At 38.1% G+C, this 20,911-nt stretch overlaps 1 protein-coding gene across 3 annotated transcripts in view; it reads right to left on the reverse strand.

Annotated features, from left to right (window-relative positions):
- TRPC4 (transient receptor potential cation channel subfamily C member 4) overlaps positions 1–20,911 on the reverse strand; it is a 174,715-nt gene that overhangs the window by 132,726 nt on the left and 21,078 nt on the right. The window contains exon 2 of one of the 3 annotated variants that reach the window (XM_067016903.1): positions 3,890–4,666. The exons of the other annotated variants lie outside the window; for them this stretch is intronic. The gene's annotated coding sequence lies outside the window, so the exon portion shown is untranslated. The remainder of the gene's footprint in view (positions 1–3,889; positions 4,667–20,911) is intronic. 3 annotated transcript variants of the gene reach the window in all.

Raw genomic sequence — 20,911 nt, forward strand, 5'->3', positions numbered from 1 at the left:
ATTATGCAAATTCTATGACATTTTCTATATACATTTTACTGAAGATATACTAGAAATGTATTTTAGTCAATAATTATTTTAGATCGCCTCTTTAAATGTTATATAATGAATGAACATAGTGAAAGACCATCTTAAATGGAGGTAAACTTTAGCATCAATACCTAACCAACGCTGTATTTTGGGGATTTAGCAAGGGTGTAAAGCTTAACTTGCCCTTTGCTAAATTTCTGCAAAAATAATCTGACTTCTCTAGTTGATATATTTTTTTATATTTTCTGTATACATCAGTTAATTTTATGTGTCAACTTGGCTGGGATGCCCAAATATCTGGTTAAACATTTCTGGGTATTTCTATGAGGATGTTTTCAGAAGAGATTAGCATTTGTATTGATGGACTGAGTGAAGCAGATTGCCCTCCCTAATGTGGGTGGGCAGTACTCAGTCTGCTGAGAGCCTGAATAGAACAAACAGGCAGAGGAAGACTGAATTCGCTCTCTGCCTGACTGTTGAGCACTGAGACATGGGTCTTCTCCTGATCTTGGACTGGGACTGTGTTCCTGATTCTTAGACCTCGGACTCAGACTGGAATTTATGCCACCAGATCCCTTGGGTCTTGAGCTTACAGATGACAGATAGTGGTACTTCTCAGCCTCCATAATTGTGTGAGCCAATTCCTTATGATAAATATCATTTGTATCTACTATCCATCTATCTAGCATCTATCTTCTATCAATTGATTGATCTATCATTTATCTATCTATCGATCGATCTATCATCTATCTATGTATCTATCTTATCTATCTATCATTTATCATCTATCAATTGATTGATCAATCTATCATCTATCTATGTATCTATCTTATCTATCATTTATCTATCTGTCTATGTATCTATGTATCTACCTACCTATCTATCATCTATCTATGTATCTATCTTATCTATCTATCTATCTGTCTATCTATGTATCTACCTATCTATCTATCCATCCATCCATCTCTATATCTCCTATTGGTTCTGTTTCTCTGGGGAACCCTAATACATTGCACCTTCTGCTGCCTCTTCTTTTGTCAAATTTTAGAACTCCTCTTGAGTGTCTACATTTTGCATTTTTAAAGAACATAAGATTTGCACTCAGCAAGAGCTAGTTTGTACACCAGTGCAGATGCCTTCAACCAGTGTGGTCTACACATAATTACTTAACTCAGAGTTATGTTTTCTCATGTGTAAAATCAAGATAATACTGACTCTCTCAGAATCCTCTGTTAAAGGGTCAAGATAAATATATATTAAGCTTGAATGGTGCTTGAATTCTGAGAAACAGAATTCAAATAGGCATAGAAACGCATTAAAAGCCTATTAAATGCTTATTCAGTCTCAGCCTTGACCCTTTTTTTCCTGTAATTTTGGAAGTTCAGGACTTGAATTAACCCTAAATTTACTGCAAACACATTGTAATACAGTAACTAAATTTCACAACCCAAGAAGTTTTGGTCTGAGGGACCTCAGGTGATTTTACATTTCTCATAAGGATAGAACACTAGAGCTTTGGTTCTCCTGCTTCTAGGCTGACAATAGAAGGTGTGTTAGTTTGGGAGCCTAAACATTTGTGTTTTTGCAGTCTCCTGCCACTTAGCCTCAGGGTAGTTATTTCCTGTCCTCCAGAACTCAGGTTGTCTGGTAGATAATGATGCCCATGCAGTGTTGTTGCTATGCAAATGTGATTCAATATACAAAAGTGGCTGATACATAGGTATTCATTTGAGGGTGATCATCTTTAGATTCACTGAATGTCTAACTGGTGAAATTTACATGTAAACTCATGAAAATAATTTGTCAATATTTGTAAAATTGAGCTTAAGTTTCTTTAAATTTAAGACACATGTAAATTAGCACACATATTTCATGATAAATATAAGTAATAACCACTATATAGTTTTGTTTTTTAATGCAAGAAATATTTAAATTAATTTTATAAAATTAATTTCTAGAGTATAAGAGATATTGATTATAGTCAATAATTAGTCAATAAACTAAGTTCAAGTTTATGAGAGGACCAGTTTTCAATAATCTACTGCCATCCAATACATTTAATATTTATCTGTCAGCTTCAGTTTTATAAGACTTGGGAAGTATAACTGTGTCTCATAAAATTAATGGAAATATGAATGAATAGCTTAATATATTAGAAGTATTCTTCAAGATGCAACATACACAGGTGGGTAGACAGATAGGTTTAAGAGCTATCGAGATAAAATACATGTATTTGTAAAGAAATACATTTTTACTAATCATTTCATATATGAATAAAACAGAATGAGCAGGACACTAAATAAGAACAATCACTATAATATGTACCAATGTAAATCATAAAATGATGCTGCAACATAAAATTATGATACAACATTGATAGTTTGGACTTTGTGGTGTAAATTCATATGAATTTCATAAGTCTATATTTTAAGTACAGAATCCCACAAGAAGAGTACTTCCTTTCCATTTAATGGCTTGATTTTTCTAAGCTAAAAACTAATCAAATTTTTAAAAGAAATAAAAATTTTCAATATTTTATATTTATGAATAGAGTAATAAATACTAAAAAATCATATATACAGTAATAAGTGATTCCACCATACTTTAACTAATCAAGCATTTTATCACCTCTCTTTTGACAGGAAATAATTGGAAGAACATTTGTATAAGAATGGATCTCATATCTCATATGTGGCATAAATAAGGTATGATGCCCTAAGTGTGGCAACATGTTTTTTTATTATTACTGTGGACAGTAAAATAAAAATGTTTCTAAAATTGTTTTTCCAGAATAGGGATGACAGTTCCATAATGGTAAATATTTTAAAAATGGGCATCTCGCTCCTTTAGCAAAGGATCTATGTAAGCTACCCTGAAAGATAGAATAAAAATTCCTCCCCAAATAGCCAGAATGAATGAAAAGATCACAGTAGATGTTCTATTACATCATCCTTCACTCCACTCTACTGAAAGACAACTGGAAACCATAATAATTGTGTGGTGGTAAATGACCTGTTTAAATTAGGTTTGTAAGGCAATCGCTTACACATATAAAGTGAAACTTAGTTATGGGTTTTGGTGAGTTAAGAAAACAACAAAATTTTAAAAAATAAAGAAAGGATAAACATGAATATTTTACTCCAATATCCCATAATTGAATATAATAAAGCCAAATACTTAGAACAATCAGTCATTTATTCTCTCATTTATTCGTCCATGGAAACTTTATCAAACCTTTAGTGTCTTTGGGTGTTAAATTGAGAATTTGAAGATAAAACAATATGGCTCTTCTTTTTAGAAAACCTGTATTTTTAGGTCGTGAGAAAACTACCTAATGTATCAGGTATGATCTCATGAGTGCAAAAATATATTTAGAAAGATTTATAGATACTTGGAAAACTTCACAGAATGGTAATATTTGAACTGAATTTTGAAGAATGAAAGATGTATCAGATAGGGAAAATACAAGTCATTTTTGGAAGATGGAAACGGCAAATGGATGGAATCATTTATATTAAGATATATCACATATATTAACAGGAAATGATCTGGCTAAATAGAACTTCTGGAATCATATATAAATCAAAGAAGATAATTCTATAGTTATATTCATTTTTTACTTTAAAATACATTAATTAATTCATTTTAAAACTTTGTCAAATGCTTAATCTATGCTAGAAAATAGATTTTAAATGCTTCCACGGTTTTCTTTAACTTTTTATTTTGAAATAATTTTAGATTTACAGAAGAGTTGCAAAGACAGTACAGAGAATTCCCTTAACTTCTCTTAATGTTAATATCTTACGTAAGTGTGATTTTTGTCAAAAACAGGAAATTAAAATTGGTAAAATAATATTACCTGAACTACAGACTTGATTAGAATTTCACCATCTTTTTTTTTTAAAAGCAGTGAGTTTCAGTTTTTTGTTTTTTTTATTTATTTATTTTTGGCTGTGTTGGCTCTTTGTTTCTGTGCATGGGCTTTCTCTAGTTGCGGTGAGTGGGGGCCACTCTTCATTGCAGTGCGTCGTGGGCCTCTCACTGTCGCAGCCTCTCTTGTTGCGGAGCACAAGCTCCAGACACGCAGGCTCAGTAGCTGTGGCACACGGGCCTAGTTGCTCCGCAGCATGTGGGGTCTTCTCAGACCAGGCCTCGAACCTGTGTCCCCTGCATTGGCAGGCAGATTCTCAACCACTGCACCACCAGGGAAGCCCCGCCATCTTTTTTTACTTGAGATATTCTTATTATTATTCTCTTCCAGGATCCATCCCAGAAAAACCACGTTGCACTTAGTCATCATGTCTCCTTAACCCAATTTGTGACAATTTCTCAATTTTTCCTTTTCTTTCATGACCTTGACTTCTGAGGGACACTGGGCAGGTATTCTGTAGAATATTCTTCGATTTAGGCTTGCCTGCTTTTCCATATGATTAGACTGAAATTATGGCTTTGGGGAAAGAATGCCACAGTGGCCATCTCATTGTATCATCTCACAATATCAACATGGCTTATTACTGATGGTGATGTCTTTGATCACTCCATGAGGTCGTCCTGCCAGCCTTCTCCACTCTTCTATTTGGTAGAAACAAATCAACATGTTCAAATCATGTTCAAGGTGAGGAGAATTAAGCTTCACCTGCAGGGAGGATTATTAAAGAGTTTTTGGACATAAGTGAAAACCACCACAATAATTAATAAATATCTACAGGGGGAGCTTCAAAATGGTGGAAGAGTAAGAGGTGGAGATCACCTTCCTCCCCACAAATACATCAGAAATACATCTACATGTGGAACAACTCCTACACAACACCTATTGAACACTGGCAGAAGACCTCAGACCTCCCAAAGGCAAGAAACTCCCCACGTACCTGGGTAGGGCAAAAGGAAAAAAAAAAGAGAGAGACAAAAGAATAGAGATGGGACCTGCACTTTTGGAAGGGAGCTGTGAAGGAGGAAAGGTTTCCACACACTAGGAGGACCCTTCACTGGTGGAGATGGGGGAGGGAGGAAGCTTCGGAGCCACGGAGGAGAGCGCATAAACAGGGGTGTGGAGGGCAAAGCGGAGAGACCGCACAGAGGATCGGTGCTGACGTGCACTCACCAGCCCGAGAGGCTTGTCTGTTGACCCGCCGGGGCAGGCGGGCGGGGCCTGGGAGCTTTGGTCCGATCGTAGGGAGAGGACTGGGGTTGGTGGCGTGAACACAGCCTGAATGGGTTAGTGTGCCACAGCTAGCCGGGAGGGAGTCTGGGAAAAAGTCTGGAGCTGCCGAAGAGGCAAGAGACTTTTTCTTGCCTCTTTGTTTCCTGGTGTGCAAGGAGAGGGGATTCAGAGCACCACTTAAAGGAGCTCCAGAGACAGGCACAAGCCGTGGCTATCAGCGCGGACCCCAGAGATGGGCATGATATGCTAAGGCTGCTGCTGCAGCCACCAAGAAGCCTGTGTGCAAACACAGGTCACTATCCACACCTCACCTCCCGGGAGCCTGTGCGGCCGGCCACTGCCAGGGTCCCGTGATCCAGGGACAACTTCCCTGGGAGAATGCACGGCATGCCTCAGGCTCTTGCAAAGTCATGCCGGCCTCTGCCACCGCAGGCTCGCCCCGCATCCGTACCTCTCCCTCCCCCGCTGGCCTGAGTGAGCCAGAGCCACCGAATCAGCTGCTCCTTTAACTCCGTCCTGTCTGAACCAAGAACAGACGCCCTCAGGCGACCTACACACAGAGGCGAGTCCAAATCCAAAACTGAACCCTGAGAGCTGTGCTTACAAAGAGAAAGGGAAATCTCTCCCAGCAGCCTCAGGAGCAGCGGCTTACATCTCCACAGTCACCTTGATGTACCCTGCATCTGTGGAATACCTGAATAGACAACGAATCATCCCAAATTGAGGAGGTGGACTTTGGGAGCAATGATATATATATATTTTTCCCTTTTTCTCTTTTTGTGAGTGTGTATGTGTATGCTTCTGTGTGTGATTTTGTCTGTATAGCTTTGCTTTTACCATTTGTTCTAGGGTGCTGTCTGTCCGTTCTTTGGTTTTTTTTTTTTTTTTTAGTAAAGTTTTTAGCACTTGTTATCATTGGTGGATTTTTTTTTTTTTTTTTTTGGTTTGGTTGCTCTCTTCTTTTTTTCTTTTTTAATTCTTTAAAATTATTTGTTAATAATTATTTTTTACTTTTTATTTTAATCACTTTTTTACTTTATTTTATCTTCCTTCTTTTTCTCCGTTTTATTCTGAGCCGTGTGGAGCACAGGCTCCTGGTGCTCCAGCCAGGTGTCGGGACTGTGCCACTGAGGTTGGAGAGGCAACTTCAGGACACTGGTCCACAAAAGACCTCCCAGCTCCACATAATATCAAATGGCGAAATCTCCCAGAGATCTCCATCTCAATGCCAAGACCCGGCTCCACTCAAGGACCAGCAAGCTACAGTCCTGGAAACCCTATACCAAACAACTAGCAAGACAGGAACACAACCCCATCCACTAGTAGAGAGGCTGCCTAAAATCATAATAAGGCCACAGATACCCCAAAACACACCACCAGACGTGGACCTGCCCACCACAAAGATAAGATCCAAACTCATCCACCAGAACACAGGCACTAATCCCCTCCACCAGGAAGCCTACACAACTCACCAAACCAACCTCAGGCACTGGGGACAGACACCAAAAACAATGGGAACTACGAACCTGCAGCCTGCGAAAGGAGACCCCAAAGTAAGCTAACCAAAATGAGAATAAAGAGAAACACACAGCAGATGAAGGAGCAAGGCAAAAACCCACCAGACCAAACAAATGAAGAACAAATAGGCAGTCTACCTGAAAAGGAATTCAGAATAATGATAGTAAAGATGATCCAAAACCTTGGAAATAGAATGGAGAAAATACAAGACACGTTTAACAAGGATCTAGAAGAACCAAAGAGCAAACAAACACTGATGAACAACACAATAAATGAAATTAAAAATTCTCTAGAAGGGATCAATAGCAGAATAACTGAGGCAGAAGAACGGATAAGTGACCTGGAAGTTAAAATAGTGGAAAAAATGACTACAGAGTAGAATAAAGAAAAAAGAATGAAAAGAATTGAGGACAGTCTCAGAGACCTCTGGGACAACATCAAACGCACCAACATTCGAATTATAGGGGTCCCAGAGAAGAAGAGAGAAAGAAAGGGACTGAGAAAATATTTGAAGAGATTATAGTTGAAAACTTCCCTAGTATGGGAAAGGAAATAGTTAATCAAGTCCAGGAAGCACAGAGAGTCTCATACAGGATAAATCCAAGGAGAAACATACCAAGACACATATTAATCAAACTATCAAAAATTAAATAAAAAGGAAAAATATTAAAAGCAGCAAGGGAAAGACAACAAATAACACACAAGGGAATCCCCATAAGGTTAACAGCTGATTTTTCAGCAAAAACTCTGCAAGCCAGAAGGGAGTGGCAGGACATATTTAAAGTGATGAAGGAGAAAAACCTACAACCAAGATTACTCTACCCAGCCAGGATCTCATTCACATTTGATGGAGAAATTAAAACCTTTACAGACAAGCAAAAGCTAAGAGAATTCAGCACCACCAAACAAGCTTTACAACAAATGCTAAAGGAACTTCTCTAGGCAGGAAACACAAGAGAAGGAAAAGGCCTACAATAACACACCCAAAACAATTAAGAAAATGGTAATAGGAACATACATATTGATATTTACCTTAAATGTAAATGGATTAAATGCTCCAACTAAAAGACATAGACTGGCTGAATGGATACAAAAACAAGACCCATATATGCTGTCTACAAGAGACCCACCTCAGACCTAGGGACACATACAGACTGAAAGTGAAGGGATTGGAAAAGATATTCCAAACAAATGGAAATCAAAAGGAAGCTGGAGTAGCAACTCTCATATAGTCTATCAAAATAGACTTTAAAATTTTAAAGAGATTGTTACAAGAGACAAAGAAGGACACTACATAATGATCAAGGGATCAATCCAAGAAGAAGATATAGCAATTGTAAATATTCATGCACTCAACCTATATAGGAGCACCTCAATATATAAGGAAAATACTAACAGCCATAAAAGGGGAAATCAACAGTAACACAATCATAGTAGGGGACTTTAACACCCCACTTTCACCAATGGACAGATCATACAAAATGAAGATAAATAAGGAAACACAAGGTTTAAATGATACATAAAACAAGATGGACTTAATTGATATTTACACATTCCATCTAAAAACAACAGAATACACATTCTTCTCAAGTGCTCATGGAACATTCTCCAGGATAGATCATATCTTGGGTCACAAACTCTCCAGAAAGTAGGTATAGAGGGAACTTTCCTCAACATAATAAAGGCCATATATGACAAACCCATAGCCAACATTGCCCTCAATGGTGAAAAACTGAAGCCATTTCCTCTAAGATCAGGAAAAAGACATGGTTGCCCACTCTCACCACTCTTATTCAACATAGTTTTGGAAGTCTTAGCCCCAGCAATCAGAGAAGAAAAAGAAATAAAAGGAATCGAAATCTGAAAAGAAGAAGTAAAGCTGTCACTATTTGCAGATGACATGATTCTATACACAGAGAATCCTAAAGATGCTACCAGAAAACTACTAGAGCTAATCAATGAATCTGGTTAAGTAGCAGGATACAAAATTAATGCACAGAAATCTCTGGCATTCTTATACACTAACGATGAAATATCGGAAAGTGAAATTAAGAAAACACTCCCGTTTACCATTGCAACAAAAAGAATAAAATATCTAGGAATAAACGTACCTAAGGAGACAAAAGATTTGTATGCAGAAAAGTATAAGACAATGATGAAAGATATTAAAAATGATACAAACTGATGGAGAGAAATACCATGTTCTTGGATTGGAAGAAAAAACATTGTGAAAATGACTCTACTACCCAATTCAATCGACAGATTCAATGCAATCCCTATGAAACTACCACTGGCATTTTTCACAGAACGAGAACAAAAAATTTCACAATTTGTATGGAAACACAAAAGACCCCAAATAGCCAAAGCAATCCTGAGAAAGAAAAACGGAGCTGGAGGAATCAGGCTCCATGACCTCAGTCTATACACTACAAAGCTACAGTAATCAAAACAGTATGGGACTGAAACAAAAACAGAAATATAGATCAATGGAACAGGATAGAAAGCCCAGAGATAAACCCACACACATGTGGTCACCTTATCTTTGATAAAGGAGGCAAGGATATACAGTGGAGAAAAGACACCCTTTTCAATAAGTAGTGCTGGGAAAACTGGACAAGTACATGTAAAGGAATGAAATTAGAACACTCCCTAACACCATACACAAAAATAAACTCAAAATGGATTAAAGACCTATTTGCAAGGCCAGATTCTATAAAACTCTTAGAGGAAAACATAGGTAGAACCCTCTATGACATGAATCACAGCAAGATCCTTTTTGACCCACCTCCTAGAGAAATGGAAATACAAATAAAAATAAACAAATGGGACCTAATGAAACTTAAAAGCTTTTGCACAGCAAAGGCAACCATAAACAAGACAAAAAGACAACCCTCAGAATGGGAGAAAATATTTGCAAATAAAGCAACTGACAAAGGATTAACCTCCAACATTTACAAGCAGCTCATGCAGCTCAATATCAAAAAAAGAAACAACCCAATCCAAAAATGGGCAGAAGACCTAAACAGACATTTCTCCAAAGAAGATATACAGTTTGCCAACAAACACATGAAAGAATGCTCAACATCATTAATCATTAGAGAAATGCAAATCAAAACTACAATGAGATATCATTTCACACCGGCCTGAATGGTCATCATCAAAAAAATCTACAAACAATAAATGCTGGAGAGGGTGTGGAGAAAAGGGAACCCTCTTGCAAGGTTGGTGGGAATGAAAATTGATACAGCCACTATGGAGAACAGTATGGAGGTTCCTTAAAAAACTAAAAATAGAACTACTATATGACCCAGTAATCCCACTACTGGGCATATACCCTGAGAAAACCATAATTCAAAAAGAGTCATGTACCAAAATATTCATTGCAGGTCTATTTACCATAGCTAGGATATGGAAGCAACCTAAGTGTCCACCAACAGATGAATGGATAAAGAAGATGTGGCACATACATACAATGGAATATTACTCAGCCATGAAAAGAAATGAAATTGAGTCATTTGTAGTGAGGTGGGTGGACCTACAGTCTGTCATACAGAGTGAAGTAAGTTAGAAAGAGAAAAACAAATACCGTATGTTAACACATATATATGGAATCTAAAAAAAAAAAAAAAAAAGGTCATGAAGAACCTAGGGGCAAGACAGGAATAAATACACAGACCTACTAGAGTATGGACTTGAGGATATGCGGAGGGGGAAGGGTAAGCTGGGATAAAGTGAGAGAGTGGCATGGACATATATACACTACCAAACGTAAAATAGGTAGCTAGTGGGAAGCAGCCGCATAGCACAGGGAGATCAGCTCGGTGCTTTGTGACCACCTGGAGGGGTGGGATAGGGAGGGTGGGAGGGAGGGAGACACAAGAGGGAAGAGATATGGGGACATATGTATATGCATAACTGATTCACTTTGTTATAAAGCAGAAACTAACACACCATTGTAAAGCAATTATACTCCAATAAAGATGTTTAAAGAAAAATATACAAATATCTTGGGGAGATACTTTGAGGTAATGTAAATATTCTTTCTCTTCTTGAAGTCTGCCCACTGATTTATTTCAGCATCCATTTGAGGATCTTCCCTGAAGCAATTATTACCACTGTGCTCTAATGGTGATTTTTCTATTTCTCCCATTCCTACACTTATTACTTGAAATTCTACTTTAAGGAAAATATGTCCTTTCAACTCCTATTTATTTATCTATCCAATTATTTATTTATATCATTATGGATTTGTAGATACTTATTTTATTTTTGAGTTATTACAAAATAGTATTATTTCTTTTGTTCAAATTGTTTCAGCTTTGCACATTGCGAGGTCTTTCAGGTTGGCACAGGTATTCTTTTGTGATTCTCTTATACTTTTTATTTATTTATTGAACACTTTGTTACTTTTTGGCAATACAAGATGCTCTAAGCTCATTTTATATTTCCCTTGCCCCACTTTAGAAGTAAAAGTTTTTCAAAAGAGCCCAGTTCCTTTTCTTGGAGCATGTTATTTAGAAATTAATATCTAGGTGCTAGCTGTGCTTACTGCTAGCGGGGTGTCACTGATGTTCATTCTAGTACTTTCCTTTGTTTACTTGTAACTTTTATTCTGACAATAAGAAGGCTGGCTCTCATATATTTACAACATATTAACCTGTGAGTGACAAAATGTTGCCTGCCATATCAGTAAACATAGGATGTTGCAGCCATCAAGCCTTCACATTACAGCTGCCCCTGAGGGAACTCAGGATAGAAACAGGATGCCCACCATCAAGCCACCAGCCACTACAGCCAACCCCAACGGTGCACCCCGAGGAGACTCAGGTTGGGAAAACACAGGATCCTGGCCCCAGAGAGCTGAGATGCATGTCAAAGGAATGATTTCAGTGAGCCCATCTTCCCATACACAGAAAAGCACTAAATTCATTAACTTGAGATATCTCATTTTCATTAATTAACAGTAATCTTCTGAAGTTCCGACTACTTGGTCTTTGTTGCAACAACTCCTATAATATCCTGGCTCCTCCCTGACCTCTTTGGAGCCATCTCTCAGAGCTAACTGAGAGGCTATGTTCCAGGCTTAAGTCCTCATTTTGTCCGCCAAATAAAATGTAATTCTCAGCTTTTAGGTTGTACATTTTTTTCACTCGATAAACCTATTTCTTGAACCTTAGTATACACATAATATAGTTTCCGAATTACTTGACCACATCCCAGTGAGAAATAAATAGATTTACCAACTAGAGCACAGTGTCTATGTACAGTTCTTTGTGTCTGAGCCTTGTAATATCTAGACCAATTGTTAATTTCCAATGTTATTTAGATCATCTCCTCTCCTCCCCACCATTCCACTGTTTTTTAATATTTACAGTCCAAGGGAGATTGATCATTAACAAATTACTGTGTGGAACAAATGATGTAAAGCTTTTGCTAGATCCCCTAAAGTGAAGTGAAGAGCTCTTGCTTGTGTTAATAATGATGACAAAACACCCCCTAACCCAAATCATAACATGTAAATATTAATGAGTATCCTGGTACATGAAAACCAATTAATATTTAGCATAAAATATCATGAAATTGGCATTTGGTAAATTAATAAAATATTTGTTCACTCAAAGAATATTGCTGAGATTTTATATGTATTTGACAATGGGCTAGTAAAGTTTCAGGTGGGTAAGGCATGGTCCTTCCTCAAAAGAAATATATGTGAGTCAGTGTTGTTCTAGGGATAAGCACAAAAGGAAGTGGCTGTGAGTTCTCATCCAGTAGTCTCAGGGTAATTAATCTATACATTTGTAAACTCTTACAGCCTAGAGAGACTTTTAAGTGTTTGAGACTTTCAAGTGTCAACTGCTTTCATGTAATGGAGTTCTGTTTTCAGGGTGGATTCTATTAAAATATTTGGAAATTGTTGTCTTCCTGCCAAAGATAAGAAACATTAAAATATTCTCAACATTGTAACAAAGCTCAAAGGAAGAGAGTGCTCACAATGTTTGCACATAACATAAAGAGAAAGAGGATCTGAGAAAAGAGAAAGTCAGTATCTTGTAGAAAATGTATGGGCAGCTCCAGCATAGTACTCTTTTGTTCTACAGCCAGGGCTATAAGAACACAATCTCTCAACTTGGTTATCTCCACCTGAATTTCAGGACTCAACTCAAGCATCACCTACTCTTGAAAGAATTTCCTGACCCTCCTCCCTGACAGCAATGGCAGGTTCAGGTAGGTTTTTTATTTCCATTCCCTACAGCTAGAGTCTCAAACTTTAAGCAAATTAGATTCTCTGAGCATTTAAAATCTCCATTGTATTCACTGGTTTTCTATTTTTCTCTCCCACCCTAGTTCCTCATATACATTAAGGGACTTAATATTATAGTCCCTCCTTAACAGCAAAGGCTGTTTCGCTGCTCCCTGTATTGCCACTACTTACCCTATATGATCAGTTTGTTTTGTCAAATAAGTGAATGAATTAAGATTGTGCGCTTGAGCTATTTACAAGAGCAGACGGAGATTAAGTACGCTTAGAACTTTTGTTAGCAACCTCTAGACAAAGAAGAGACTGTTCCAAGTCAGAACTGCGTGGAACACTAAAGTGGATAAACAAATGATGATAAACAGGTTGTCAAAAGCAGAATCTACACTTTACCAGAAACATTACATTTTGTCACATTTATCAAAGGCTTCCCCGGAGTTTTTAGTTAAGGTTAACTGAATGTTAAAAACCAGGACAAACTCTACGTTTTTATAAGTTTTTGTGTACGAAATATGCTTGTTAGCTATATAATAAACCCATGCATTTCTTTTCCATGTTATGAACTTAATGACTCTCAACTCACCTTAAAAAAATCTTTTAAAAAAGCAAAGGAATCTCCTTCAAGCTATATAGGGTGAGCCCTGTTAGAAAATTGTTGCAGCCCAGTATGGACCAAATGCGCAAGTAGTTTCTCTTACAAAATCATATCTAACAAAGGCCTTTGCATCTAAGGAAACTGCATATTATAGGAGCACATAGGAGAGAGACTAATTTTTTCCTGTGTGAAGCTTAAAGAACTTCATAGAATAGGAATGAGTGCCATTTTGACGAATAAGAAATGTGGGAAAGATACTCTAGATATATGAAAATTGCTCTGCCATTTTATTTGAGGTAAATGATTCTCTTGCATTTATGCGCTCAATAAATATGTATCGTATAGGTAGTAGGTGACACGTGTAATATGCTGAGAAAACTGCAGTAAGTGAATAAGTCAGATATGGCCACAGTTTTCATGGAACTTGTATTTCATGACGGGGAGATAGAAACAAATGTAACAAATTATCATGAAGATCATCAGGAAGTGCAGACAAATAAAATTGGTGATGTGATTCCTAGGACCCATGTGGCTACTTTAGTTCCATTACTGCATTAGGGGAAGTTTGTTGGAATCTGAATGACAAAAGGAGTGAGCTTGGGAAGATTAAAGAAAATGACAACATCAGCAGAAGAAGGAAGAGGGGGCCAAGGCTATAAGGCTAGAAGAAAGTTGGTTGTTCACTCTGGAGCACTGGGAGAAAGAAGTGAAATGAATGCAGAGGTCATTACAAAGGCCATCAAGATATACCTCTTAGTAATACTGGACTTTAAGATCTCCTAGCTAATTAACTATGGCTCCTGAGGACTACAATCTAAAGGTCACAAAATCATGTGCAAATGCAGAACTGTCTGGAAGGTGAAATCTAGATAGTAAGATTCTTGATTGTCCAGATGTTTAAGAAACCCTTTTTGTATTAGGAAGTAGGAATTATAGTGGATGAGGGAACGGATTAGAAACTTCCAGAGAAAGACCACAGTAAAGAAAGGTAACACTCACTGGGTGCTTAGTATGTTCTAGGTACTCTGCCCCGTGCTTTATATACACTATCCCATTTAATTCTTACAACTCCAAGAGGAAGTAATTTTATTATATGTACTTTATACATGATAAAACTGAAACTCTGAGAGATTAAGATATTTCCCTATGATCGCTACTGAGCAGGGCCCTGTGGGGCTCCTGGGCACAAAGCCTTTCTGTGTCCCCCATTTCTTTGATCACAGGAAATAGCTTTCATTCAGCCTCCATGACCTTCCCTGAGTTCCAAAGGACAGATTCAAGCAGTTGTTAATTAGGGAACAGAGGGAATGCCAGATCAGGGAGGAAAAAAACAGTCAAGAGAAACAATAATGCAGCCCTGCGGCAAGGTCCTGCTTCCCCAGCAACCGATGCACACAACATCTTGGAGCTGTTTTGCAGATACTGAAACCCCCTCCAGGTGGGGAAGTGAACGATTAATGATGGTACGCTGCCCACAAGCATGCAGACCCCAGACCAGTTGAAACCCGAAGGCTGATGATGCTGACTCCTGCTTACCTGGCCAGCTTACCTGGCCAGCAACCCTTCAGAAGAATGTGCTGATCAAGCACTCTTTGAACGATTCCTCTAAAACTTCTCACTAGCCCCTCCAAGTTGGGAAACAAAGGTTTTCGAGGCAGGAGCCCACTGTGGCACCCTTTGCCTGGCAAAGTAATACAGCTATCCTGTTCTACTTCACTCAAAACTCTGTCTCTGAGATTCAATTTGGCACCAGTGTACAGAGAAGCTGAGCGTTCAGCATCATGATCATACAACTAGTAAGTGGCAGAATTGAGGTATAAACCCAAGCAGTCTGGCTCCAGATCACACACTCTTTATTCCTGCACTGTCTTGGCATTTCAGTACAAATGGAAAAGAACTATAAAGAGTGGGTATCAGTTCTTATTAAAAGAAAAAAGAAGTTATAACTGATTTATAAAGGGTCATTACTTTTATTGAGAAATCATTTTAACTAAAAAGATTTATATTGTATTTTATAGGTTGAAAGATTTTTACATCTCTTCAAATTTCACTTTGCAAATCTATAGTAACAATAAAATATTTGTGTATTTTAAAAAGTAAATAAAACATTATCAAGATGACACTTGATAATTTGAAAAGAACTATAATAGGCAAAGTAAATAACAATTGCAGATAAAATTCTAGTATAAGACATAATGCTTTACTCTTTCAAAATGTTGTCACCTATATGAATCTTCCTAACAATCCCAGGAGGAAGTGAATTTTAGAGGTGAGGAAACAGGCGTGGGAGTAATGTGTCCAAGTGATTTCACACAAAAAGACACATAAAAGATAATGAAAGTATTTCCACAAGGACATGTCTTAACAACTAAGAACTGTATTAATAAACTATAGATGAGAAATTATAGATATATGATTCTTTCGAAAAATGTTTTGACAGTCTCAAACTGTTGGTATTTTACTTTTACATGGCATAGGTTACTATAAATATATCATAAAAAGATCACAGAATTTCAAATCTGCAAGGTAACACATTGATCTTCTCCAACTCCCTTAGATTATTCTGTCTGTAAAAGAATTCATATTCTTACTATAGTTCCTACTGAAAATGGTTCATACTGTTTTTATTATATGAGGTAATGAATACTACTGATGAGTACTTCTTGTTCTATAAGCAGGAAGCACTGTCTCTCAGTTGTGTATAACTTATTATTATGAATTCTTGAAATGCAAATATTGCTATAGGCAACCCATTTCCATCTATGGCAAATTACATGTCCACTCATACAATAAAGTAAACATATCTTTACTGCTGCTACCATGTTGTATATACACTTTTTGTATATACACTTTTTCTTTACTGAGAAGTAAAGCCTTCACTGGAGGATTCTTGAGTTAGTAACTTCTCTTCCCTCAAACATAAATCCATGATGTTCATTTCCATCTGCTGTAAGGACGCCTACATGTAGAATGCCTCCAACAGACACAAGGTTCTAGGGCCTGGCTGGAGAGAGATTCTTCTCTCAATAGTATGTGACCCTTAGGTTTTGTTCTTTTGTAAGGTATGTTTTGCACCATTTTGGAAGATTATGCCTTTTTTTTTTTTTTTTTGGTACGCGGGCCTCTCACTGTTGTGGCCTCTCCCGTTGCAGAGCACAGGCTCCGGACGCGCAGGCTCAGGGGCCATGGCTCACGGGCCCAGCCGCTCTGCGGCACGTGGGATCTTCCCGGACCGGGGCACGAACCCATGTCCCCTGCATCGGCAGGCGGACTCTCAACCACTGCGCCACCAGGGAAGCCCCTATGCCTTTTTTTTAAAGCTGGGATTCTGGATAATAGTAAAGTAGTCTGGGTATTACCAAATACATCCCAAATTCTGAAACCTATGACTTAAAATTTGCTGTCATGAGACTTGCATTTTATGTTTTACAACAAACATTGTGATAAGTCAGAAGAGCCAACCCCATGTCAACCAAAATGCTCTAAGAATGAAATCTTTCAGTAAGTCCCTGTGAGTAGAGTTCTTCTTGATGTCCTTCATGGAGAGAAATTCCATTCTCTAAACACTGTCTCTTTGAGAAATAAAAACATTTTTTCTTGAGATCAAGGTAAATGCATCCTTACGTAAAATTGAAAAGAATCAGAAGTGTCACAGAAACAAGGGTAGAATAAGAAGATGATAAACAAGAGAAAGAGTAAATTCATAGCATAACATGGGGAAAATGGAAGTGAAGTTTGATAGAAAGAATGAGGCCTTGATTGAGTTTGACAAGTTCAGTTATAAGCCTAGAGGACATTTATCTGGACAAAAGACTTTCTAAATAGGAAAATATGGAAAGATTCTGGAGTAGGTACCAGAGAAGTCCACCATACAATGTTGCTAGTATATAAGAATGTCAAACAATTAAGAATATTGCAACTCATAGGTGTCAAGTGTCCTTTCCCTCCACTTTCACCTTTGATACATTGCATTGTTGTCAGTAGGAATATGGGCAGTGTGATCCCCATATGCTAACTTCAATTTTAATACAAATCAAAAGATGCCCTCTTGATATTACTGTACAGAACAAGGTGATTATTGAGTTTAATTAAAGACAAAAGAAAAAACAAGTTAAGTCTGGGGGGTTTGTTACTGTTATTATTCCCCAGGCATCTACTGGTATCTCATCAAACCTTTGTGGATACCAGAGAAGCTCAGATACACAGCTGCAACCATATATACTGGGCATTTAGGATACAAATAACGAATAATTCCTTGGACAGCTGCAATGACATCTGTGTAGCTGAACAATTCTTCTCTCTGTTTCTATTAACTTCTCAAGACAATGCACGTGACCTATGAAAACTTCTCCTGTGTGGTCTTTAGAACCAAAGTGAGAGGTCAGCAGAATGATTATAACCTTGCTCTTCCCAGTTGTACCTGATTAACAAGGGAGATGGGGAGGAAAGAATATGTCCTCTTACCAGTATTGCATCTAAGCACAAATCCTTGTGTCTTCCTTTCACACCAGCAGTCTCTGGCCCCGTGGTCCGCGGACCCTCGCGTTGCACCCTGGGAGCCTCTCCTGACTCTGGAGCACTAAGACTTGCCAACGCACTATTCTTATTCTTCAAGAGTATTGGAATTGGAAGTCTCTATTCCCAAAGAACTGTCTAATCAAAACTCCAACCATAGTAATGTCCATGAAAGAAACTGCTTAAATCAGTTTATAGAAAAAATGATTTCTAGGGCTTCCCTGGCGGCGCAGTGGTTGAGAGTCCGCCTGCCGATGCAGGGGACACGGGTTCGTGCCCCGGTCCGGGAAGATCCCACATGCCACGGAGCGGCTGGGCCCGTGAGCCATGGTCGCTGAGCCTGCGGGTCCGGAGCCTGTGCTCCACAGCGGGAGGGGCCACAACATTAAGAGGCCCACATACCACCAAAAAAAAAAAAAAAAAAAAAAAAAAAATGTCTTCAATGAAACTAGAATGGAAATGAAAATGTTGGCAGGCCTGTCTCAGAAAATTACTTTTTTGAGTCGTTGGGGCTGGGGGGGAGATGGTACCTAGTATAATGGCTAACATTAAAAAAAGAGGGTTGTCCCACATTAACAGTTACATAACTCGAGAGAACTCATTATAACTGTAACTAAGAGTTTGGGGAAAACATTACGGTGGCACTTTGATGTACCACCCAGATCTCTCTTCAGTTAAGGCTTCATTGAATCAACTGTTGCCAAAGTGTACAGGAGACAGCTTTCAGCTGCCAGCCCCTTCACCTCACCCAAGGTCACACCTGCTGGGGTGGCATCAGAGCAAATGATTAATGGATGCAGAAGTAGAAAGTCTAGTCACTGTGTCTGGGTCGGGTAAATCTGGAGTCAGGTTAGCCTCTGAGCACCCTATGGGATCAGCCGAGGTTACCCTTGAGTTTGCACTACAACTCAACTTGATGCTTTTCCCAGTCCTGCTCCCTTTCCTTCTCTTCCACTCTGTAATAAATATCTAGTAGACCCTAAGTTCCATTTCAGAGTATATGTAACAGAGAACTCAGCCTGCCACAGCCATCCAGGCTGTGGGGTTCACACTTCATAGCAATAAGACTCTCAAAAAGATAATGTCTTCTAGAGGGTTCCTTGGTTTTGTTTCTGTGGGGTTTTTTTTAGTTTTTAAAGCTAAATTATCTGTTGTTTTGAATACTTTAAGTCAGATTTGCTCTTAATTGGTTTTGACTATTTTATATGTTTTTATGTAAGGAAAGCTGCTACTTAAAAAAAATCAAAACTTTGCCCATTGAGTTTGCCTGTGAAGATGAAGTATGTTACTGATAGTGGGTCAAAAGTTATCAAGCCATTTTAAGGAAATCCTTTCCTATAAACCGTAACCCTAAACACTGTCACACTGAAATAGATTATTTTTCTCATCAGTTCCTAATTAAATTCTAGGATGGTTAAGAATGTGCTCTCATCATATTTCTTGTTTTAAGGTTTTTGCCTCTGAGCTCTCTCTTTGACATAGTTCCTATCATAGCATCTTTAGATGAGTACATAGTGACTGGGGATACACATTTACTTCTCTACCACATCTGGATGAATCCTGGATAAATCCTACTCTCTGATGTTTTTTCTTATATGTCCTATCTATTTATTGCTGCTGGAATAAAAACAAAGCAAAACCAAAATACATGGGAATGTCAGCCACCATAAAATCCATTTTCTAATGACCATTACCATCTCAAAGTTGTTAGTTAACACTTTCAGTAGGCTGACTTCTACTCTCTTTGGTGACTCTTGGAAGCTTTCAATTTTCCCTCATGCCTCCTATAAATGATTGCTTTTTCCTTCTCAAGAAGCAGCTGTGCCTTCTATTTCACTGTAAAATATGGTCTGTGACTGCCCCATGTCCTCCATCCATAGCCATCCCTCTCCCTAGTATTAGAGACTTGGGATGTTCCTCTCTGTTAAATGCAAAATAGTTCACCTATGTTCTTGTCCAAAATTTTGTTACAGTGTTTACCCCTGCGTCTTGGTGATGGTGTGCAAACGTGATGGGTTTCTCATTCTTGCAAACTCTGTTCCTCCTCTTTCCTCTACTTCTTACTAGATATTGATAACACCCAAGATACTGGCAGGGGTTACATAGCAAGGATGATGGTATGCAGCCAGTGACTGCAGCAGAATTCACTGGACAGTTTGACATGACAGTGACAAGGAAGCCAAAAACTAGTGGAAGATAACTTAAATGTTTGTAGCCTACTCACAAACTTGTTTTTCGAATCAACACACGAGACAGCTGGCATTCAGATGTGCAGCGTATTCCTATGCGTAATTCCCAGGACATTAATTTGTATACAGGAGTGATATTATTAGGGTAAATATAAATATCCTCCAATGTTTAATCATATCTTTCTCAAACACTGTTACTTTATACTTAATAATGAATTATTTGCACCAAACTTGGTATTGGTCACATAGGAATGAGAACCATTGATCCACACCAGTGGTTCTCAGTGTGTGATCAGCAGCATAGATGTCACCTGGGAACTTGTTAGAGATGCAAATTTCATGCTGTACCCTAAACACACTGAACCAGAAAGTCCGGAACATAAGGCAGCAATGTGCTGTACTCTAAAGTTTGACAATCACTGATCTAGATGCTAGAACAATATTTTTAAAGAAAACACTGAATTGCAAAGTCACGGTGGCAGGGTTCAAGTTGGGCCTAGAATACCTTTTTCCAAACTAAGTGATCTTGGGTGGCACGGTCTAGATAAATACTGCCTTGCATACAGTCATTAATCAAATATATGTCAGTTGAATGACGTAACTCAGATGATTCATTACTTCTTTTTTTCTTGTAACTAACATTTTTG

This window comes from Kogia breviceps, chromosome 16, assembly GCF_026419965.1.
Source record: "Kogia breviceps isolate mKogBre1 chromosome 16, mKogBre1 haplotype 1, whole genome shotgun sequence".
In the NCBI taxonomy this organism is placed as follows: domain Eukaryota; kingdom Metazoa; phylum Chordata; class Mammalia; order Artiodactyla; family Physeteridae; genus Kogia; species Kogia breviceps.